The sequence below is a fragment of the Helianthus annuus genome, chromosome 11 (assembly GCF_002127325.2).
Source record: "Helianthus annuus cultivar XRQ/B chromosome 11, HanXRQr2.0-SUNRISE, whole genome shotgun sequence".
In the NCBI taxonomy this organism is placed as follows: Eukaryota; Viridiplantae; Streptophyta; class Magnoliopsida; order Asterales; family Asteraceae; genus Helianthus; species Helianthus annuus.
Window position 1 is genome coordinate 79,346,883 of NC_035443.2, and position 25,949 is coordinate 79,372,831.

General features: G+C 40.7%; 1 long non-coding RNA gene across 2 annotated transcripts; it reads left to right on the top strand.

The window, feature by feature from the left end:
* Window positions 1-23,139: 23,139 nt before the first annotated feature.
* LOC110868087 lies at window positions 23,140-25,512 on the top strand. 2 transcript variants are annotated; one of them, XR_004870967.1, is made up of 5 exons: window positions 23,140-24,166; window positions 24,301-24,370; window positions 24,478-24,794; window positions 24,876-25,090; window positions 25,314-25,512. It is a non-coding gene; the product is annotated as an uncharacterized LOC110868087 (long non-coding RNA). The 2 variants fall into 2 exon arrangements; XR_002552179.2 differs by having other exon boundaries at window positions 23,141-24,198.
* The last annotated feature ends 437 nt before the right edge of the window (window positions 25,513-25,949 follow it).

Consider the following 25,949-nt stretch of genomic DNA (forward strand, 5'->3'; position numbering starts at 1 on the left):
TGAAGATCCAGATGAAGACTTCGAGGAAGAAGATGACGCAAGTGATGGATACTTTTCGGGTAAAGTACCTTCTTACAAAGGGTTTTAATTTTTTTTCTTCTGTGTAATCTCCTTTTTTTAAGATAATTAAATGATCTATTTCTCTATTTATTTGCAAAACGCCAAAAAAAAAATACTACAAAAGGTTATTGTTTATAAAACGCCAGAAATAACAAAAATATTTTTCTAGCTTAATATTTTATTTTCTCCATTATTGTATTTTCTCATCTTGGTCTGCATAACGCTATTTAAAAAAACGCCAAACTTGGAAGATGGGATGTCTATCACCCTAGAAACTGATAAAAGCTAATCAAAACAGTAAATACAAACAGTAACTGAAAAGACAGTTACTTTATTACTATAATTTATTATAATAAAAAAATCCCGCCTAAACTACGGGCCAAAAAACTCCTATAAGATAGGGGTCTATACACAATGAATTGATCACACCTAGAAAACAAACGTCATGTTCTCTAGAAACCAATCACGTTAAAACGCCAAAAAAGGTTAGTTAAAATAACCATAGATGGCAAAGCTTTCACTGAATGGATTCTTCTCTGAGGGGGTTATCTCTATAATATTTTGCTGAATGAGATAGATAAATATTCAAGAAAAAGAGACTAATGACAGTGATATGTCATCATATTAGCTTTGTTCTTGATGGATATATTGATGGCATAAAGGGATTGATACCAGTGTAAAATGCTATTTTGGACTCCATTATTATAAATAGCATCAAGCAAGAGTTGATCTTCAATGACATGCTACCAAACAAGAATATCACACCAAAAAACAGGATGTCACTAAGAAGCTTCGTCTTAAAAGGACGGGGTTTGGGGTTTATGTAGAAAAGTTGGCATCTACCTAAGATATACAAAGGTTCAAAACGCCAAAACAAATTCATGAAGAAGAGGCTGATGACAGTGAAGATTCAGATGAAAACTGTGTGAAAACTGTGAGAACGGGTGCCAAAACAAATTCAAATTATCTGTTGTTTTGTTATCTAATTCTCTACAAATAAAATACATTATTATATAAAACGCCAAAAACTACAAACACCAAAACGCTACTAGTATGAAAACTGTGAGAACGGGTGCTGGCAAAGCACCTTGTCAAATGTATTAAACGCCAAAAAAATTCACTAAACGCCATAAAAAACATTTGGTCTTATTGTAATCTTATGAAAATATTAATGACTCGTAGTGAATTATTATACAACGCCATAAAACGCCAAAAAAAATTGACCAGAATACACTATAACGCCAAAAAATTATCTATGTGACACAAAAACAAGTAATTCAAGGCCAAAAAGTTTAATGAATACATTTAACGCCAAAATAATCTTAGACGCCAGAAAATGTTATAGCTGTTATGGGTGAAATTCTGAGCCCATATCCTGGAAAATATCTTGATATATATCTTGTTTATATTGTATCTGTTTACATCCGAGATGCTGACTCAGGATATTGGTAACATCCTGAATGGTATCCTCAGGATCACTAACGGATTGAATGCAGGTACGTGGGTTAGAAGCTAGCAACGTTCATGAAGACCTTTTCTACTGAAGACTCGGTCCAAGTCGTTCACAAGAAGCCGTTGAAGCCGCATTACTCGGTCTACAACGTTCACATTGGAATATTCGGAGCATCCCATGTTTATAGGAATTTTAGTTTGTAATTCGTTACTATAAATAGTGGGTATATCAGATCAACTAGGACATCACAATCACACTCTCTACACTCTTAACACTTGCTCTCTCACAACTTTCACAAAATTCATTGTAACACTTAGCGATCTGATCTATATCCTGCACTGTATCCTGAAGTTTAAAGCAATAAGAAGAACTAGGCAGCTGCGATTGTCAGCTCACGAGGTTTTATGCCGGCGATCTAGATTGATCAAGGGCTTTCCTCGTACATCTCGTGTCATTTACTTTACCTTTTTGCTCATTGTTTGATCGTAGATACAGCTCAATATCCTGAGCCGTATCCTGAACACTGTTTTTCCAAAGAACATAACTAGCATATTTTCAACACACTTTTTAGCACACTACCTCACTTAACTAATTTGATCACTTAATTGCTTCGGTAATTTTTGACAAAAACAGTTTGGCGCCCACCGTGGGGCAAGTGGTGCTCTCTTTACTAAAAATCTCGGTGAAATCGTTAATTGGTTTTCTGTTTTCAAAACTTTTTGCCACATTGTTTACAATGGCCTCAAGATCAAACATGAGCTCTTCTACTGTGTCTGCTACAACTTCTGCAACAGTTGGTTCGGTGCTTCCACCGCCTCCTCCAAGGATGCCAGCCTCTACACAATCTCAAGATGTTATCCCTACTCGGAGTGTCCAGGGATCTGCTCCTGTTTTAGCTTCTAACGATGAAATTCTAACCTTGTTTGGAAGTGTGCAGGAACAAATGAGGCAGCAACAGGAAACAAACCAAATGCTTTTAAGGGAAATACAACTCCTGAAGTCTGGCTCGAGCAGATCTGGTGAGGATAATGTCACTCCATTACATCCCAGAGTGTTGAACTTTAGTTCAGCTGTGTATGCTGAGGATAACAGGGGGAATATCGTGCCCAACCTTCCTCAGAATCATACTCCTGAAATACCCTCCACGGTCAAGATATCGACTGTGAGGAGCTCAGGATATGCTTCAGGATATGGGCAAAATCCTCTAACGGGTAACATATCAAATAATAATAATGCTATTACCGCTAACAGTGTTGGATCTTTGCAGGACACAACTGTAGCGTCAGAATTATCCAGGGAACTTCAGAAATTAAAGGATATGATATCCAGTGTACCTGGGGTGGTGCAGCCAATTCCTGAAGTGTCCCAGGATAGCCACAGGGTATCTCGGTTCGTGCATCCTATATGTGATGCTGAAATCCTAAAAAGATTTCAGACTCCGAACATGAAACTCTACGACGGAACCACGGATCCTGAAGAGCATATTGCCCAGTATAGGGAAAGGATGGAGATCAACCCTATCCCTCCAGATCTCAAGGAAGCCTGCTTGTGCAAGGGTTTTGGTTCAACCTTGACAGTATCGGCTTTGAAATGGCTCCTGAATGTTCCTCCACATTCGATTACATCTTTTGCTCACTTAGTAAATTTATTTAATAGTCAATTTTCTTGTAGTAGAAGCTTTGAAAAATTAACAAGTGATCTCTACAGGATAACACAAGGGCCTCAGGAATCCCTTAGGGATTATGTGAACAAATTCAGCCGGGAATCACTGGACATTCCTCATCTTGATGTTGCAACAGCTGTGCAAGCTTTCAAGATGGGTCTGCAAAAGGATTCTCAATTCTCTCAAGACCTTGTAATGAACCCATGCAGGAACCTGGATGAAGCCCGGAACAGGGCTCTAAGATATATTCGGTTGGAGGATGACAGAAAAATGCAAGAAAAGATGAATGCATCCTCAACATATGAATCGACTAACAGGAAATCGGAATCCTCATATAGACCATATCGCTCTAAGCCATATGGCAGAAATGATAACAAGAGAGTGAATGCTGTTGAGGACGAGGATCCTGAAGAATATCCTGAATTATCTGAATATTGTTTTTCTGTTAATATACCTGAACTAATGTATGCTATGCAGGGTTTGGGAGATAAAGCCAGGTGGCCTCGAAAGAATCAACAAAAAGCAGATTGGAAAGACAAGTCAAAATGGTGTGCTTTCCACGAAGATTTTGGACATATGACTGAGGATTGCATTGCTCTGAGGAAAGAAATCAGCTACCTTCTAAGCAAGGGATATTTGAAAGATCTCTTAGGTAGAAAGAAGAATAAGGGTCAGGATACTGAGAAGGATCCTGAGCGAGCGGCATCACCCCCCGCCGATGCAAAGATAATCAACTTCATTTCAGGAGGGTCCGACATCTGTGGAACTTCGTATTCAGCAGCGAAGAGACATGCAAGGGAAGCTAAGGCCGAAAGGGGAGACAAACCTGTCAGGATGACTACCCTCACAACTGACAAAGTGATCACTTTTGATGCAGATGATAGGGATACTGTCCAGGATCCTCACCATGATGCTCTGGTAATAACCTTATATGTGGCTAACCATTTTGTACGCAGGATACTGGTTGATAATGGTAGCTCCGTCAACATAATACAACTGGAGACTCTGAAGAGAATGAATGTGTCTCCAATGGATATCACTTCGAAGTCTACTGTGCTCGTCGGTTTCAGCGGAGAAGCTAGGAACACAGAGGGAGAGATAAAGTTGCCCGTATATGTCGAAGGAGTCAACAAGATGCAACGTTTCTGTGTGATGGATTCTCTATCCTTCTATAACATCATCCTAGGAAGACCATGGATCCACGATATGAAGGCCGTTCCATCAACGTATCACCAATGCATCAAGATCCCTACCCCTTGGGGGATTGTCAAGATCGACAGTGATCAGCAGGAGGCGAAAGAATGCTACTCATCCTCGATGAAATCCTCGACCAAACCTAGTGCAGCATAGCAATTAAAGACGCGGGCCCAGGATATCGTGGAGGATCCGGAGCAGGATGTGAAGAAAATTATCCTAGACCAGGATAATCCCGATATTTCGGTGCTCGTGGGAACCAATATCCCTCAGGATATTGAAGAACAATTAATTAACTTTTTGAAATGCAGGATGTCAACGTTTGCATGGAAGCATGAGGATATGACAGGTATATCTAAAGACATTATTACTCACAAGCTTGGAATTGACAGGTCGTTCAAGCCTATACAACAAAAGAGAAGGAAATTCGCCCCTGAGCGGAATGCAATTATCCAAGAGGAAGTTGAAAGATTGCTGAAGTCCAGGATGATTAGAGAAGTCAAATTCCCTAGATGGCTAGCAAATGTGGTGGTGGTTCAAAAGAAGAATGGGAAGTGGAGAGTCTGTGTAGACTACACAGACCTGAACAAAGCTTGTCCAAAAGACCCATTCCCTCTGCCTCATATAGACTCGATGGTGGATGCCACTGCTGGTCATGAAATGTTGACCTTCATGGATGCATCCTCAGGATTCCAGCAGATTCAAATGGAACCTTCGGACCAGGAGGATACTGCTTTCATGACACCAACAGGTATTTATTGTTATACTGCTATGCCTTTCGGTTTAAAAAATGCAGGTGCAACGTACCAGAGATTGGTGAATATGATGTTTAAAGACAAACTGGGGGACACCATGGAAGTGTACATTGATGATATGGTGGTCAAATCCAAGAAAGTTGAGGATCATCTTCAGGATATTAAAGGAGCATTCGATATCCTGGACCAGTATAATATGAAACTTAATCCTGCAAAGTGTCATTTTGGAGTGGGGGCAGGAAAGTTTTTAGGATACATGGTGACGAAAAGAGGGATAGAGGCAAGCCCGGAGCAGATCAAAGCTATCTTGAATATAAAGTCTCCCTCAAATATGAAGGATGTCCAACGGTTAACAGGACGAGTGGCAGCCTTAAATAGATTCATATCAAGATCCTCGGAAAAGTGTAAAGAATTCTATGATATCCTGAAAAAGAATAAAAAGTTTGAGTGGGGTGAGAAGCATGAAGCAGCCCTGCAGGATTTGAAGCAGTATCTCTCAACCGCACCTCTATTGATGAAGCCTGAGGATGGTGAACCATTATCCTTACATCTGGCAGTATCAGGGAATGCAGTAAGTGCAGTACTCGTAAAGGATCACGAAGGTCAGCAGTATCCTGTTTATTATGTTAGCAAAAGTTTGTTAAATGCTGAAACTAGATATTCTCACCTAGAAAAACTAATACTGGCTCTAGTAATGGCATCAACAAAGCTTAGACATTATTTTGAAACACATAGGATTCATGTTAAGACTAATTATCCTGTTAAGAATGTGCTTAGGAAACCAGAAATGTCAGGCAGAATGGCTAAGTGGTCAGTAAAGTTGAGTGCTTATGATTTAGTATATGAACCTAGAAATGCCATAAAGTCTCAGGCTTTAGCTGACTTTGTGGCTGATTTTAGTAGTGACATTCAGGATGAGGTAGACCTAGAAGTTCAACAGTTAGGAGAATCCTCAGGATCCTGGACATTATATACCGATGGTGCATCTAATGTAAGAGGAGTAGGATTAGGAATACTACTAAAATCGCCACAGGGGGACATAATACCCTAGGCTGTTAGATGCGAATTCCCTGCTACTAATAATGAGGCAGAATACGAAGCCTTAATCGCAGGATTAGAATTGGCTAAGAATATGAATATTAAGAATTTGCAAGTATATGTTGATTCCTTGTTAATTACTAATCATTTTAATGGATCCTATGCAGTCAAGGGTGAGAAACTAATGGAATACCTCGGTATTCTTAAAAAATTAGCAGCATATTTCGATGTTTTTACACTTGAACAAGTACCAAGAGAGGATAACGCCGAAGCAGACGCATTGGCAAACTTGGGATCATCAATCAGGATACCAGAAGGAATCCCAATACCGATATTACATATCCTGTATCCTGCAACGGATCCTCAGCATAAGGAAGTAGCAAGTATTCAAGATCCTGAAGTGGTGTATCCTGGAGAGGATCCTAAATCCTGGACAAATCCAATTATGAGATATCTCAAGGAAGGACATATTCCCGAAGACGAAAATCCTAAGGCATTTAGGATGAAGGTATCACGATTCACTATCATAAATAATATTCTATACAAAAAATCTCTTGCAGGGCCATACTTGAGATGCTTGGAGGATCCTGAAGCCAAAGAAGTACTTCAGGATATACATGAAGGGGATTGTGGTAACCATACCGGGGGCAGGTCATTATTTTCGAAAGTGCTGAGGACAGGTTATTATTGGCCAACAATGAGAAAAGATGCTGCAGAATATGCTCGAAGATGTGATGCATGTCAGAGGCATAGTAACATATTGCATTAACCAACTGAACCACTATATCCTGTAGCATCCCCTTGGCCGTTCATGAAATGGGGGATGGATATAGTAGGGAAGTTACCAAAAGCTCCGGGAGGAAAAGTCTTTATGCTGGCAATGACGGATTATTTCTCTAAGTGGGTTGAAGCTGAAGCATTTGTGCAAGTTAGAGACCAAGAAGTAGTATCCTTCATAAAGAGGAATATCCTGACCAGGTTTGGAGTACCAGCTGAAATTATTTGTGATAATGGGTCCCAGTTTATAAGCAAAAGGACTACTGACTTTTGCAAAAGTTGGGGAATCAAGATGATAACGTCTACTCCGGTGCATCCTCAAGCGAATGGGCAAGCTGAGTCTTCAAACAAGATAATAGTGAACAACTTAAAGAAGAGACTTGGAGCCAAAAAAGGAAGATGGGCAGAGGAATTACCCTTTGTGTTATGGGCTGACAGGACTGTTTTGGTCAAAAATCACACAAGGATAATGTAACCAAACTTTATGTAAACGGGGTATGATGCTTGGTTAATTATGAAAGTAAAGGATCACTTCTGTGATAAAAGATGCAAAGACACAATGATTTATACGAGGAAAAAGCCCTTGATCAATGTATGATCTCCGGCATAAAAAACCTCGGGTGATGGCAACTACCGATCACCAACTTCAATATAATAAAAATGTAGTTACAACTTCGGATAGTAATGAGCTGAGTACAAGGATCACTGAGTGTCTAAGTGTTTGAGAGTTGTGTCGTATGTCGTGTGTGTTCTTCCGAATGAAGAAGGGTGGTACTTATACGTGTGTAGGTGACTTATTTTAGGTAAAAGGACTAATTATCAGCTCATTACCCCTTTAGAAATAAAGACAATCTAGCCTAAATTGCTGCCCATGAATCAAGCCATGTTTCCATTTCCTGTGCAACGTCCTTCTTCAATTAAGCTCTTGCCATATTTGTGAAGACGCGTCCCTGGATCATGATGTCTAGAGCATATCCTGCTAGATGGTCCTGCAAAACAATATTGTATTAAGCGGAAGTGGCCGTTAGTATGAGGATCACCATAATGTCCCATGATCCTGATCCTGGAGTCCTGCTGAGGATCACTGTCTGCCAAAGAAATAAGGATCACTGGTTAGGATCATGTGTAAGGATCACCTATAATAAAAATCCAGCCCTAACAATTGCCCCCAAAATATAAGGAGTTAATTGTAAATAGACGAGTTATATTTTGTTTCGATCCTATCTCTAACGGGCGACTCCAAGAAACTAGCCGTTATGTTCGGACTAGCCGTTGTGATCATTACGTCAGAGATGTGACAATCCTGCAGATCATGATTATAAATAAGAGATAGGGTGAGGATCAGTTTGTATTTAAATTCGAGATACACTCCCTTTATATTCTTCACCGAAGATCGATCAGGTACTCTCCTCTTCTCTTCTTCTTCTCTCTACTCTCTTTGCTCTGTTTTCCGTTTCTACTTTGTTTCTGTTCCAAACATGTTGCTCCGGAATTCTTCGCACAAGGATTCCAAGAAGGGTAGTCCCTTAAAAAGCCAGGGGATTATCAAGGATTCTCCTACGGAGAGGTGTTGCTTTAGTGATGCTCACGTAGACAAAATTCGTCATTGTTTTCCGGCGAATGCCGTTTTTAAATCCTTTGATCCTACTGCTTTGAGCGACTTTGTCTCGGATGTCTGGGTGGCCTTTCCTGCTACCCCGTTTGCTATAGGGTACTCGTATCCTTTTCCAGACTTTACCCAGTCTTTCTTTTCCTTAACCGGCATCTCTTACATCCAAGCTATGCCGATGATCTGGAGGGTTCTTTATACCTTCGAGAGGATCATCGAGCAGGAAGGGATTGATCTGGGGATGGCGGAGTTAGCTGAGTTTTATGATCTCACCACCTTCGGTTCTCACCGATATTTGTTGAAACGGAAAGCTGGGGAGGATCACCCAATCTTCAAAGTTACCAAGAATGATACAAACTGGAAACGTCGGTTTTTCTTTGTTAAGAGGGATTCCATCCCGGATGGGAAGGATCTGCCCAAGGAATGGGCCACTCATGGTAGGGTAGAGGATCCTCGAAGGATCACTATCAGTCCTGTCTCATATGATGAGGATCACTGATGTCTTTTTTCCTTTGTCTTTTATGCAGCTATTTCCATTGCTCGTCTGAAATTAACCCCCGCTGCAAAAGAGAGAGTGTTAGCTTTTAAAAAGCTTGATCCTGAAGTTAGAAGCTTCCAAATCACTATCCAAGATTCTCAAGAGATATCCTCTGCATCTGCCACAATGTCAAGTAAGTATCCTTATAGAAAATAAGTTTTATGTTAAAGTATTTAATTTAACAAGGGAACTTATCTTGTTTTTGAATTGTGTAGGTGCTGGAAAATCTGCCAGGTCTGTTAAATCTGCCTCCAAATTTGGGATAAGTGATCTTGCCAATGTTACGTCTTCGAAGAAGAAGGCTCCTGCTGCCAGTCCTTCAGCATCAGCTCCCAAAGCGTCTATCCGGGGCAAGGGAAAAAAGAGGAAAACCTCTGAAGATCTCCAAGGATTTCCCCTCCTCCGTCAGCAATTCCTTGACTACGTGAATGAGGTAAGGATCACTGCCCCTGTTGGTCATCCGTTTCGAATATCCTGTTTGTGTATCCTGTTTCTTCGAGGATCATCCGGTTCTGAACTTACCTTATTTCCTTCTTTGCAGAAACTTGCCGAGATCGAGACCTATCTTGGCCATGTTGAGGATCAAGAGAGCCAGATTGCTGACCTTCAACAAATGGGCGTGCTTAAGGATCTCAAGATAGGAGATCTTGAGAAGGAACTCCGGGCCACGAAGGCTGAGGCTGCTCAGAGGTTGATTGATATGGATAACGAGAAGCAGGAGATCACCCAAGATGCTAAGGTCTCCGCGGCAATAACCATGTACAAAATCCAGCTGCAGATGGCTGCGGAGGCTCAAGATCCTTCCTTTGACAAAGGTACGTGGGACGTGGAAGGTTGGAAGGCAAGGCTGGCAGACCTGGAGGACGAGGATGAGGCTGAGGAGATCCCCATGCTGGAAGGTGGTGATGCTGAGAAGGATCAAGGTGGAGATGCTGGTGGTGATGAAGCAGCAAAGGTGTAGGCTGCATGATTGGGCGATGATGGATATTTCGAGACTAGGCCGGAGCCCAATTTTTTAGGATTGGTAGTGGTTTTTTGTGAACAATTATGGTTTGTAATTTCTGAACAATAGTTTCTTAGGGTTAAGGATCCTGGATCCTTTGAACAATGGGCAGGATTGCTAAAGGTGGAGGGATCCTCTGTTTGGGGGATGAAGCCTTTGTGATCCTGCCGCTTTTACTTTCCTGCAAAAATGCTAAGACCGCATAGACAATGGACACCCTTTGCCAACCCATGTGGACGGGCCACGTTTTGCTGGTAGAAATGTGGGTTGGCAATTTTGACAATCTTTTGAAAGGGTTAATGATCCTTTTGTTTAATAATATAACTTAACTTTTTTGGCTTATCTTGCGTTGTCATCCTTCAATAATCCTCTTATTTCTCAATTGATATGTTTGTTAAAATAACAAGAGTTGACAAAGTGTTTAATGAACTTAGGATATGATCCTGGATCAAATATCCTCATATTGAAAATTCTTAAAGCGTTTTAGTTCAAGGATCATAGGTTCGGTTGTCAAAGTATAAGGGTTGGTTAGGATAAAGAGTATAATAAAAAATAGTCAAGGATCATACCTGAGGATCCACGTTAGGATCCTAACCTTCAATCAAGACAACATAGATAAGACTTTGATAATTAATAAGGATTAAGGATCCTTATATGTTTAGACTTCCAAAACCTGAAAAGTGAGATATAACTTGGGACTAAGCCAATGTAAAAGATAAATTAGTAACTGGGGACATGCCCAAAGTATAACTGAGGATGATCCCAGAGGATCACTGGGGACAAGCCCAAAAAGATAACTGGGGACAAGCCCAAAGGATAACTGGGGACAAGCCCAAAGGATCGTATGTAAACTGGAGTATGGCCCTTTCTGGCAACTATCCAAACTTAGTGACATGAAAATGTCAAAACCTTAGCTAACGTGAAAACGTTAGAAACCTTAGGAACGGATGTATGGTGCGTCCACCATTATACGTAGGATCCTAAATATAGCCAGTACGATGAGGTTGTCAGCCCCGAAAGTGGGTACTGGTCCCAAAGACGTGAACTATACCAGGATCATCGTGCGCTGCTGGCGGAAACTGGGGATAATCCCAAGGATAACTGGGGTTGGACCCAAGGATCTGTGGTGCTCTTGGAGATCTTTGACGATTTGCTGAAGATACCTGAACTATCATAACTCAAATGGTTTGTGAGTAGAGGATGAAGGATACATGATCCTTATCCTTAGGCAAAAAGGTAAGAAAATGCAATAGTTTTAGGATAAGCATATTACCAGACTAAGAATCACTGATATCACCGGGATCCTTTAAGGATACTTCAATGTAAGGATCACAGGCAGGAAGGATCATGTTCACATGAAATATTTCTTTAAGTGAACAGCATTCCAGGCTCTTGGTAACAAGTTTCCTTCCATGGTTAGCAACCTGTATGCCCCCTTTCCTGCTTCAGCTTCAATCAAGTAGGGACCTTCCCATTTTGGTGCTAGCTTCCCGTCAGCAGGATTGATAGTATTTTGAAATGCTTTTCTCAACACCATATCTCCGACTTGGAACTTCCTTATCCTGACATTTTTGTTGTAGGTACCAGCCATTCTTTGTTGGTAGCTTGCCATCCTTATTCTAGCTAGATCCCTGATTTCTTCAATAGTATCCAAATCCTGAGCTAGGATTGCAGCATTTTCTTCAGGATCACGAGCAATTGTTCTAGCAGTTGGGATCACCATCTCTGTTGGGATCACTGCTTCTGCCCCAAATACTAAAGAGAAAGGTGTTTGGCCAGTGGCATTCTTGGGAGTTGTCCTATCAGCCCATAGCACATAAGGTAACTCCTCTGCCCATTTTCCTTTCTTGGATCCTAGCTTCTTCTTCAGATTGTTGATGATGATCTTGTTGGATGATTCTGCTTGACCATTGGCTTGTGGATGAACTGGTGTTGATGTTATCATCTTGATTCCCCAACTGTTACAAAAGTTAGTGGTTCTGCTTCCAATGAATTGGGAACCATTATCACATACAATTTCAGAGGGAATGCCAAATCTAGTAATAATATTTCTTTTGATAAAGGATATAACTTCTTTTTCTCTGACTTGAGCAAAGGCTTCAGCTTCTATCCATTTAGAGAAGTAGTCAGTCATGGCAAGCATAAATACTTTTCCACCAGGTGCTTTAGGGAGCTTGCCAACTATATCCATTCCCCATCTCATGAATGGCCAAGAGGATGGAATGGGGTGTAGTAATTCAGCTGGTTGGTGAAGGATATTGCTATGCTTTTGGCAAGGATCACATTTCTTAGCATACTCTATAGCATCCCTTTTCATGGTTGGCCAGTAGTATCCTGTTCTAAGGATCCTTGAGAATAATGCCCTGCCCCCAGTGTGGTTTCCACAATCTCCTTCGTGGAAGTCTCTCAACACTTCTTCAATTTCAGGATCTTCAATGCATCTTAAATATGGTCCTGCAAGGGATCGTTTATATAGCACATTATTTAAGATTGCAAATTGAGATACCTTAATCCTGAAAGCTCTAGGATTTTCTCCCGTTGGAATCTCCCCATGTTGCAAGTATCTCATGATTGGTGAGATCCATGATCCTGAATAAGATTGGGCTTCTTCACTAGGGATCATTGCAGTATCCTCTTCTATTTCCATGGCCACCTGATTTTCAATGGCAGGAGCCAGGATATGGATGATAGGGATACTTATATCTTCTGGAATCTTCAAGGATGATCCTAGGTTGGCCAATGCATCAGCTTCCGTGTTATCCTCCCTTGGTACCTGTGTTAAGCTAAAAGAAACAAAAGAGAGTGCCAATTCTTTGACTATCTCTAAATATTTTGTTAGTTTTTCACCTTTAACAGCATAGGATCCGTTAAAGTGATTAGTGATCAATAATGAATCTACATATACTTTGAGATACTTTACCCCCATATCCTTAGCAATTTGTAAGCCAGCAATTAAGGCTTCATACTCAGCCTCATTGTTAGTTGCTTGGAACTCACAGGCTATGGAGTGGGGTATTATGTCCCCCTGTGGCGATTTTAGTAGGATCCCTAGCCCTGTGCCTTTGATATTTGAGGATCCGTCAGTGTGTAGTATCCAAGGATCCTTGGTCTCATCCAACTGCTGAACCTCCAATTCTGCTTCTTTTTGTAGATCACTACTGAAATCAGCCACAAAGTCAGCTAGTGCCTGAGATTTAATAGCTGTTCTTGGTTCGTATCTTATATCATGGGCACTAAGCTTTACTGCCCACTTAGCCATTCTCCCTGACATATCTGGTTTCCTGAGGACATTCTTAATTGGAAAATTAGTTCTAACAACAATAGTATGGGTTTCAAAATAATGTCTTAACTTAGTCGATGCCATGATTAATGCAAGGATAAGTTTTTCGAGGTGTGAGTACCTGGATTCGGCATCAAGTAGACTTTTACTTACATAGTAGATAGGATATTGTGTACCTTCGTGATCCTTAACAAGGACAGCACTTACAGCAGTTGAGGATACCGCCAGATATAAGGATAACACATCTCCTTTTTCCGGTTTTGCTAATGCTGGTGCTGAGGACATATACTCTTTTAGGGCTTGTAAAGCATTCTCATGCTTCTCAGTCCATTCGAACTTCTTATTCTTCCTTAGGATATCGTAGAATTATTTGCATTTTTCTGAGGATTTCGATATGAACCTGTTCAAAGCTGCTATCCTGCCTGTCAGTCTTTGAACATCCTTGGCATTGGCAGGAGATTTGATATTTATTAATGCTTTGATTTGTTCCGGGCTTGCTTCAATGCCCCTCTGGGTTACCATGTATCCTAAGAATTTTCCTGCCTTAACACCAAAATGGCATTTTGAAGGATTTAGTTTCATGTTGTAATCATCAAGGATATCGAATGCTTCTTCTAAGTCCCTTAGGTGATCCTCAGCTTTCTTTGACTTGACCACCATATCATCTATGTACACCTCCATAGTTTTTCCAATTTGATCTTTGAACATCATATTTACCAACCTTTGATATGTTGCACCTGCATTTCTTAGTCCAAAAGGCATGGCAATATAACAATATAAACCGGTTGGGGTCATAAAGGCTGTATCCTCTTGGTCAGATGGTTCCATCTGGATTTGTTGGAACCCAGATGATGCATCCATAAAGGTTAACAGTTCATGCCCCGCTGTTGCATCCACCATGGAGTCAATGTGGGGCAATGGGAAAGGATCCTTGGGACATGCCTTATTTAAATCAGTGAAATCGACACATACCCTCCACTTTCCGTTTTTCTTTTGGACAATAACCACATTGGCTAACCATTTTGGATACTTTACCTCTCTGATCATACCTGCTCGAAGTAGTCTCTCCACTTCTTCTTGGATAATGGCATTCCTTTCTGGTGCAAACTTCCTCCTTTTTTGATGGATTGGTTTGATAGACCTGTCAATGCCAAGTTTGTGAGTAATAATATCCTTAGATATACCTGTCATATCTTCATGTTTCCAAGCAAAGGTAGATTTTCTTCTTTTGAGGAAGGATATCATGTCTTCTTTCATCTTGCCAAGGATCCCTGATCCGATATAGATTTTTGATTCAGGATCACTAGGGTCCAAGAGGATTTCATCTACATCTTGCTCCCTTGCCTCCAAGACATTCCTCGGAGGATACTGTAATTGCTATTGCTCCCTTGGCTTCGAGGTTGGCTTCATGGATGAGGTATAGCAATCCTTAGCCTCTTGCTGATCACTGTCGATCTTGATTATCCCCCATGGGCTAGGGAGCTTCACACATTGATGGTAGGTAGATGGAACTGCTTTCATGTCATGTATCCAAGGCCTGCCAAGGATAACGTTGCAACAAGATAAACAGTCAATAACACAAAATTTTTGGTAATTATGTAATCCTTCCACGTAGATTGGGAGTTTGATGTCCCCTAGGGTTTTCTTCGTTTCCCCACTGAATCCTACAAGCACGGAGGATCTGGGTGTGATGTCTGATTCTGGGATTCCCATCTTTTTCAAGACATCAAGCTGGATAATGTTCACTGAGCTCCCTCCGTCAATAAGGATCCTGCGGACAAAATGGTTAGAGATAAAGAGAGTGATCACTAAACTATCATGGTGAGGATCCTGAATGTTAATGCGATCATTCTCATCAAACGTTATCATCTTCCCTTCTGAGACGCTTGAGGTTCTAATAGGCCTTTCTCCATTATCCATTTTTGATTCTTTTGCATGTCTTTTGGCCGCTGAAAAGGATGTACCACAAATGTCTGATCCTCCGGATATAAAGTTAATCACTTGTGCGTCTGCCTGAGGTGCTGGAGCCTTTTCAGGGATCCTTTCAGGATCCTGGGTCCTTTGCTTTTTTCTCCCCAATAATTCTTTTAGATGCCCCTTGCTTAGTAGGTATCCAATTTCTTTTCTTAAGGCTATGCAATCTTCAGTTAGATGCCCGAAATCCTCATGGTATGCACACCATTTGGACTTATCCTTAGTCCCGGATGGTTTATCATTCTTCCTGGGCCATCTGGCTTTTTCACCTAGGTTCTGCATTGCAAGGACCAGTTCATGATTATCAACGGAAAAACAATATTCTGAGATTGGAGGATATTCTTCATCATCCTCTTCTTGGTCAACAGCATGCACATTCTTGTTCTCGTTTCTATGGTAGGATTTGAACTTGTTGCTTTTGAAGGAGGATCCTTGCTTGTCTTGTTTTGAGGATCCTACTTGTCTTTCCTGGATCCTCTTGTCGTCCTCTAGCCGGATAAACCTGAGTGCTCGAGTTCTTACTTCATCTAAATTCCTGCATGGTGTCATAACAAGATCATCATAGAATAATGAATCCTTAAGCAGTCCCATTTTGAAGGCTTCAACAGCCGTAGCCATATCCAAGTTGGGAATGTCCAAGGATTCTTTACTAAATTTAGTTATATAATCCCTTAATGATTCGTTATGATTTTGAGTTATCCTGTACAAATCACTAGTTAATTTTTCAAATTTTCTACTACAAGAGAATTGGTTATTGAATAAATTAACTAAATTGGCAAATGAAGTAATAGAGTAAGGGGGAAGACTTAGCAGCCACTTAAGAGCTGATCCAGTTAGAGTGGATCCAAATCCTTTACATAGGCATGCTTCCTTCAACTTTTCTGGGATAGGATTGATTTCCATCCTTTCCCTGTATTGTGCTATATGCTCCTCTGGATCCGTTGTGCCATCATACAGCTTCATGGTAGGGATATGGAACCTTTTGGGCACCTCTGCATCACAAATTGGTGGTGCAAAGCGAGATACCTTGTGGCTTCCATCTGCAATCTCTGGGATAGGCTTGACTACCCCTGGAACACTTGAGATCATGTCCTTTAGTTTCTGTAATTCCCTGGCCATAGCGTGATTGGTACCTGTATCCTGCATGAATCCATGGTTAGTGGTAGGATAATTATTTAAAGTGTTACCTCCCATTGGGTTCAAGTTAGGGAATCCATATTGCTGGGATTCTGGAACAACGGAGGGACCAGTGGAAGCAATGGTCTGCATTGGGATGAAGTCCCCTTGATGGACATCTAGACTTCCTGTTTGCAAACTTTTTAGGGATCCTGGCATCTGTAAGGATCCTGGTATCTGGGATGATCCTGGAACAAAGGAGGATCCTTGAACCTGGGATGATCCTGGAACAAAGGAGGATCCTTGGCCCTGGATAGGCTCCCGGATTCATGAAGGATCCCATGTACTGAGGATAGGATCCTATTGGCTGAAAATGTGAATCTGATGTCTGCGTCATTGCTGCCGAGTTGAGACGTGATCCTCTTGACTCCCCTATGATTTGCACGTCCGGGATCCCTGATGGCTGGGAAGTGATTATTGGAGTATCGAAGCTCAAGGATTTGGGCATCAGTGGAGAGTGATCCTCTGCTGCTTTCTTTTGTCTTTTGAGATCTCCAATTTTCCTGAGGATCCTTTCGTTAGTTTCATCTTGCCGCTGCATACGATCCTTCATCTGCAAAATTAAAGCAAATACATCACTAGTACTGGGAATAGAGGAATTCATAGCAGAAGAAGATAGAGGTTTAGAGAAAGTGGGAGTTGATCTCTTCTCAGTATTTTTCTGGGATCCTGCCGGTGGAGGAGGCAAGGTGATCTGTGATGAGGTGACCGCAGACATCGCCGTGGACGTGTTCTTCAATGATGAAGCCATGTAACTCTTTGAAATGATTTCGAACAAAAGATTTTCTTTATGAATGAAGCACCAATTGCCCCACGGTGGGCGCCAAACTGTTTTGGTCAAAAATCACACAAGGATAATGTAACCAAACTTTATGTAAACGGGGTATGATGCTTGGTTAATTATGAAAGTAAAGGATCACTTCTGTGATAAAAGATGCAAAGACACAATGATTTATACGAGGAAAAAGCCCTTGATCAATGTATGATCTCCGGCATAAAAAACCTCGGGTGATGGCAACTACCGATCACCAACTTCAATATAATAAAAATGTAGTTACAACTTCGGATAGTAATGAGCTGAGTACAAGGATCACTGAGTGTCTAAGTGTTTGAGAGTTGTGTCGTATGTCGTGTGTGTTCTTCCGAATGAAGAAGGGTGGTACTTATACGTGTGTAGGTGACTTATTTTAGGTAAAAGGACTAATTATCAGCTCATTACCCCTTTAGAAATAAAGACAATCTAGCCTAAATTGCTGCCCATGAATCAAGCCATGTTTCCATTTCCTGTGCAACGTCCTTCTTCAATTAAGCTCTTGCCATATTTGTGAAGACGCGTCCCTGGATCATGATGTCTAGAGCATATCCTGCTAGATGGTCCTGCAAAACAATATTGTATTAAGCGGAAGTGGCCGTTAGTATGAGGATCACCATAATGTCCCATGATCCTGATCCTGGAGTCCTGCTGAGGATCACTGTCTGCCAAAGAAATAAGGATCACTGGTTAGGATCATGTGTAAGGATCACCTATAATAAAAATCCAGCCCTAACAAGGACAACGGTAAAAAATGCAACCGGCCAAACCCCATTCTCCTTAGTATTCGGAGCAGAAGCAGTAATTCCAACGGAAATGGTGATACCTACTGCAAGATCTATCCTACAGAATCCTGAACAGAATCCTGAAGCCTTATGTCAAGATTTGGATACCATAGACGAAAGAAGAGACGCAGCAAGGCTAAGGATGGCAGCATATCAACAAAGAATATCCAGAGCATATAACAAGAATATAAGGACTAGGAGATTTCAAGTGGGTGATTGGTTGCTAAGGAAGGCTTTTCAGAATACTATTAATCCTGCCGATGGCAAGTTAGCTCCAAAATGGGAAGGACCATACGAAGTTGAATCAGAAGCAGGGAAAGGAGCATACAGACTCAAGAATATGGAAGGGGATATGCTACCAAGGTCTTGGAATGCTGTACACTTAAAGCTCTATTTCAAGTAAGAATAGAATTTAATTTCTATCTCAGAATGGTATGTATCCTATCTCTTTTAAATATATATGTTTATTATCTTGAACCCAATACTGACTTAGGCATCGGAGGGGTGTTAGCCAAGCTAACACCCACCTTAGTTTACGATTGTTTTGCAGCATATGCTCCAGGATATGGCTCCAGGATGTGTACTCAGGATAACTCAGAAGATTAGAGGATTGGCCCCCTCTCTCACGTTTAAGGGATACTAATCCCTTCACAGGTTTAAAGGTATTCACCTTTCTCCCGAATTGGGTTTAAACACCCCGCCTGGAGCGCAAGTTATTCAGGGATAGTTCAAGGTGGCAGGACCAGTCCATGTAAAAGTGGCTGGCAATTTCGTTACTGTTGGCTATATCCTGAATTCTAAAGGTATATGAGGATTGATCTCCCTCTCTCACGAAAGGGTATTTTCATACTCTCTAAGGTTTAAAGGTTTTCACCTTTCTAAGTCTTGGAGTTTATACACTCCCGCCTGTAGCGCATGAAACTCAGGGTTTATCCCCAGTATACTAAGGGTTCATTTCAAGATATCAAGGGTTTTGCCCTGGGGTATTTGGAATTCATTCGAGTCAAAAATATGAATACAGTTGTGTTTCTATGTTAAGTACAGGGGACATACATCATACTATTCTGAGGATGGATTCGAGTTTATAAGTATGCACTGGGGACAAGCTTATAATGAAGAATTGAAATTGATTCACTAAGAATCTCTGGTATGATCTTTCCTTTTTATTTAGACGACTAATAGGTTGTACTTTAATCAGAATATTTTTCAGGATATTTACCGGGATACATTTATAATATGTTCAGAAAAACGTTCAAACAAAACAATTTTCACAAGAGAAATTTATATAAAGCCAAAAAAGGGTTATATTATTAACATAGCAAAAGATTATGCTATTGGCTTCGTCTCAAACCGAGACCCATCCACCAAAAGCATAATTAGTTTCCTAACATATTTACTTAACAAATGAAGGCTTCGTCTTGGAACCCAAGATACCTCCACCTTCACTTGTTAAAAAGCGTTCAAAATAAACCATACTAACTGATGACCAAGGGCTTCGTCCTGAAACTCAGGATCCCTCCACCTTTGGCCATCATATTGTCTACATGCAGGAAATTAAAATTGTTTAACAGACAAGAAAAGTAAATTGTTCAAGACATCAAGCATTAAACCTAAAAAAGTGGGCTCCAGCCTAGGCATCAATATCCATCATCGCCCACTCAGCTGCCCTCACACAGTGGCATCCTCTCCTGCTTTCCCCGGCTTCTCAGCACCAGCATCCTCACCAGCATCCTGTCCAGCATCCTCACCAGCATCCGCTCCGGCATCCTTCTTGTCTCCAGCCTGATCTGCCACCTCCGCTGACTTGGAAGATTCACCGGCTTCAGATGGGAGTGGCACAGCTTTGCCTCCAAGCTCCTTCACCTTGGCCACCCAGGATTCAATTGGCCAGGATGGACAAACAAGACCTGTCTCCTTGGCCTCATAAGCCATCTTGATGCGTGCTTGTAACAGGGAGACAATAGCAGAAGTCTTGATTCCTTCCCGGAAATTGATCATGGCCTGATCATGATCCATTTGCATGGTGGCCAATTTGAGCTCGGCATCCTGAGTGACCTTTTTCAGCTTATCCTCATAGTGCCGACTCTTCGCTTCAGCAATGGCACCTTGGTCGGCAACAGTAGTTTCAAGCTGCTTGATCCTGGCTTCATGAAGTGCGACGGTACCACATGCATCATTGTACAAGTGGAGCAAATGCTGGAGGCCCTGTGCACCAATAACAGGTACGAGTTAGAATATATATATATATATATAATGACCAAGATATCCTATCAGGATATCCTGTTAGGATATCCGTGCAGGATATATGTGCAGGATATATGTACAGGATATATATGCAGTGTTTGCGTCAGGATATTACCTTGTTAAGGAAGGATGTCATTGGCTCTAAGGAATCGGTAAAGCTGAGATCGTCATAGGAGAACCCTCCTGAGCTTGGAGCACTGACCTCAAGGCCCTTCCTCTTTTTCGCTGCGGAAGCACGAGTCCTTGGGAGCTGGGAGTGGCTTGGAGCTGGTGGCAGCAGGAGCCTCCTTCTTGACTATGGTTGGAATTGGATAGCTGTCGAGTTCGTCGAGGTCTAGATAGACTGGAACTTTGCTGGAATCTGCACACAGGGAGTAAAATTCTAAACCTCTCCTAATAATATCAAATAAAAACATGTATGTACAGGATATTTTGCAGGATCCTTACCAGACATGTTTGCGCTTGAAAGAGGGCTTGGAGTTGGTGGAGATGGGTTGAAACTTCTCTCTGCCTCTGGAAGGAGTCTAATGGCGTCTATTCTTCTTTGAGAATCAGCGAGGGGAGGTGCAACTTTCCTGAAATCAGCTGCATACACAACAGAGAAAGTTGGTCAGTTCAGGATATAAAGTAGGATAAGAGGCAGGATTATCTTTAAACCCTAAATCCTACCCTTCTTCAACCATCTCATCGGATAATCCGTTCCCCCAGGGATTGAATCCCTTTTTACAAAGAAATATTTGGATTGCCAACCATCCTCGTTCCTGGTGGCACGAAGTATCAGTGGGTCACCAGAAGTAGAGTAAAACAAGAATCGACAAGAGTCGTGGCATCTAAGTCGGTATGCTAGGGGGAGGTCATGGACAGAAAGATCAGGAATGTGGTTTCTCTTGATTTGGTCAAGAACGGATAAAACACGCCAGAGCATTGGCATGGTTTGGCTGAAAGAGATTTTTGTGATATTGAAGAACTCGGTGATGAAATCTGGAAAGGGGAATTGTAGCCCTAGGGTAAAAGGGAAAGCTCTAAAGCATATCCACTCATTGGAGACCATGTCCGACCGGATTTCCCGGTCAAACGGTCTAAATACGGTCCCTTCCGGGAAGATGCCGGAGGATTTCAAGGCCGACAGATGGGCACTATCGAAGGTACATGCTTCCTTCTCCGGCTCTTGGAGAAGGTTCTGTTGGATGAATGTGGGAGCCGAGTCGCCTGAACTGGACCTCGTTTGCCTAGGTATTTGGTCGCCTGAATTCTTGCCGGAGTAAGATAAAAGATGAATACGAAGATGATGGAGAGAATATTACCTTTTTCCTTGTCGATTGTGGTTAAAAGAGAGATAAGGACGAGAAGATATAGGGCATGATGAGTAAATATAGGCCGGGTGGTTGAAAGCTGTCACATCAATGGTCTTATCTTTTAATTACCTCGGCCACCGTGAAAAATGTAACCGTTAGTGCAGGATGTCAAACGGTAACATTTTTGGGGACAATTGTTATGGGTGAAATTCTGAGCCCATATCCTGGAAAATATCTTGATATATATCTTGTTTATATTGTATCTGTTTACATCCGGGATGCTGACTCAGGATATTGGTAACATCCTGAATGGTATCCTCAGGATCACTAACGGATTGAATGCAGGTACGTGGGTTAGAAGCTAGCAACGTTCATGAAGACCTTTTCTACTGAAGACTCGGTCCAAGTCGTTCACAAGAAGCCGTTGAAGCCGCATTACTCGGTCTACAACGTTCACATTGGAATATTCGGAGCATCCCATGTTTATAGGAATTTTAGTTTGTAATTCGTTACTATAAATAATGGGTATATCAGATCAACTAGGACATCACAATCACACTCTCTACACTCTTAGCACTTGCTCTCACGCAACTTTCACAAAATTCATTGTAACACTTAGCGATCTGATCTATATCCTGCACTGTATCCTGAAGTTTAAAGCAATAAGAAGAACAAGGCAGCTGCGATTGTCAGCTCCCGAGGTTTTATGTCGGCGATCTAGATTGATCAAGGGATTTCCTCGTACATCTCGTGTCATTTACTTTACCATTTTGCTCATTGTTTGATCGTAGATACAGTTCAATATCCTGAGCCGTATCCTGAACACTGTTTTTCCAAAGAACATAACCAACATATTTTCAACACACTTTTTAGCACACTACCTCACTTAACTAATTTGATCACTTAATTGCTTCGGTAATTTTTGACCAAAACAATAGCGCGTTGGGAAAATAAAAGAAGATTGAAAAGACAAAAAAACCCATCACCCCCTGATCATATCCCGCGCCACGTGTTGGGCCAGGATGCGTTCTCACCGTTCTCACACTTTTGGGCGTTTTCTCCTGATCCTGTTTATATATATTTATATATATATAGGGAAGGTTCAAATGAAAACAACTAGTTAACGCGAAAACTCGAAAACTAATTAAAAAAAGCCTAAAAAACATACCAATTTTTTATATACCAGTTTTCGCTATTTTAGGTATATAAAAAAACTTTAAAAAAATTGTAGTGCACATGTGTAATAGTACACATGCGTATTTGCAATACAAAAAAAAATTATTTTTTTGAACAAAAAAAATTATATGCTAAAACTAGCGATTTTTAATTAAAAAATTACAAAAAAAATGGTGTGCTTTTTAGGTTTTTTAGTTAGTTTTCGAGCTTTCGCGTTAAAAATGGTTTTCATTTGAATCTATCCCTTATGTATATACACACTGACCATTCATGTCAAATTCTGAGAATTAAAATACAGGGTTTATTTATGTAAATTTCTTGATTAAAATAAAAATTAGAAATGAAAATGAACTAAAGCCCCCTCATAACTACTCCGGCAACCACTCCGACGAGCTTGTAAACCGCCTCCCTCCACCTCTTTTCGTGAACCAAATCCACACCGAGCCACCTCCACCCTAGAACTTCAATTACGCCCCCTGAAACAAATCGTCTTTGGCCTAGCTTGTTCTCTGACAACATTGGTACCATAAATGACCGGCTTACCAAAACCAATTCTTGTCAAAATCAATTAGGTGCTCAATCTATCGATGTCCAATTCACGATTCTGGTTCAAAACCCATGAATTGGTCCCCGTTAACTACTCCACCAGGATTGATTACCATGAATGAGATTAGAAATTATCCTAAAAGTCATAACTCGATGTTTTAATTTTGATCTGATTTGCGAGTTTTAGCTTGTGATGGTGAAATGATCTGAGCAGGGGCAGTCGTTGTGGTCGTCAATAGAGAGGGTGGTAGCCACCGCCACTGGTAAATATATATATATATTATAGACAGCGTGGTTTGTAACCGCTGTCCAAATAAATAATGGTCGTCGGATATATCAAAGATTGCATCCTGGCTATGTAAACTCATCAAAATAACTGAAAAACGAGCGGTTACTGGCGGTTCCATGTTCTCTCTCTTGTTCCATTTTCCCAGGGTCAGTTGTCTGCCACTCCCCCTAAATGGTCGTTCCCCCTCAACATATAAACCCTAATCAACTTCTTATCCTGCAATAACTATCACCTACATCTTTTCCAAATTGATGCTCAACATTCCCAGCATCAGATCTCGCGACGACGTTGATGGTACAAATAAAGATTAGGAAGATTTGAAGTCGAAAAAGATTAGGGATGAAATCTTATATGTCATCACCGTTGCGCTTAAATCGTTCATCATCTTATTTTCGATAGTTTAAGCAATCGTGCTCTTTTGATGGGAATTTCACAAATCATCAAGTATGCGCTTGCCTGTGCTCTTTTGGTATCCACCAACTCCGTTCTCTTGGGCTAACGTAACCAAATCCCATCTCAAATTTCGGTTCAAGTTACATTTTCCTTAATTTCTTCATTAATTTTCAATACCAAGTTTGTTAACACACAGTTTATTATTGCTGTTATTATTATTTAATTTAATTTAATTTTGCAGTCGGAAGAGGAAGAGATGTTTGTCCCACATTCTGAGTTTGATGTCGCAGAAGGATCTCAACCGTTGGAAGGTATTCATCGATTTCTGTTGTTTCATTTTCCGTACATAATTATGTGCCCGTGTAGATATATGTAATTTGATCGATGGTTAGTAAACTAACTTACCCTTTTTGATCAGAAACTGCTAACGCTGCTAATGCACCAATAATTGATGATCCACCATTAGTAAGGTTCACGTGTACGGTTAATTTAGTCCTGAACAACATGCCTACTCTGAGAAAGCATATTAATTATGATGATGATAGTGGAATTTCTTATGTGCAACCAGGCGGGAGTTGATTCTTTTTCATCATCATCTTAAATCAAATTCCGGAATGTGTACATGGTTAATTGACAAAGTTGTTGGTCGATTATGCGATTAGTGAATGTTCATTGTTGAATTTAAGCACCAGTGGACCAAGAGCAAGTGTGTGTTTGCCGGCCTTCAAAGACTTCGTAAACCCTCTTCAACTTGGTACTACTTTCATAATTTATAATATCTTCTGTTAAAATCTTATGTACCAATATTTTATACAGATTAGCATTGCCACTTTCCATATCGATAAAAATGATGGCTAAGTGTTTCTAGCATATTATAAAATGTCTTATCAATGATTCATGGCTGACTTCAACTGGAATCGCAAACAACGATCATTCCATCTCAGTTATCCGTGTTACAAGGAAGTAGATGCGGTGTCAATTGTAGACCTTTATCTTACCATTGTAACCAATCTGCTGGATCTTACTATGCTGTATGACTCTCTGCCCAGCTAAATTACCGATCTTTTTTGTTAATTAGTTTTCACATGAATTTGTATGCTATGGTTTATGGTGGATTTGATTAGTTGAGTTATCTTTTTTGTTAATTGGTTTTCACATGAAATGGTGGATTTGATTAGTTGAGTGTTGTAATATATTCTTAAGTAGTGATTTGGCTTGGGTTTGTGTTCTGAGTTTTCTTTACTTTGATGGCAGGGATCTCAATAACATTAAAGTTGACTAGACAAGTTCCACCTCAAATTAGGTGTTTGAAACGGGTATCTCGAAATAGAAGACCTGGGTAACTCGAAATAGAAGACCTGGGTTTTATTTGACCCGTTTTATGTTACATTTGCACTAGAATCTGGTTGGTTTACTTTAGCCATTTAGAAAAAGGGATCCTTTTATTTGCCCATGTCTAATGCCCATCAATTCAACATCTGTTAAAGCACATTCATTAGATCAGTGCATTGTATTTAAGCAAAATGGTTTTTGTTAAATTTTGACGTTAACATTCCCGTTCACCGGACGGGTAAAGTACTAGTTTGATTTTAGGTGGGGGTGATTATTGTAATGTTTTCTTTTATGTTTATAAAAGTAATTTGTATAAATGGTCCCTCTATTTAAATAGAGTTAATTACAATATTAGTCTCTCCGTCAATTAGCTTTAATGCTTAAATGTGTTAAAAAAAAGAAAACCACAAAAATTAAACTTGTTACTCAAAAATAATGCCAGACAAAAGATCAAATACAAATACTTTTGTTAGGCCGTTTCGCAGGATCTGTTCGAGTAGAACGTGGCTAGATCGATCAGAATCGAGGTGCGGAATCCCTCAATAATGTCTGAGAATC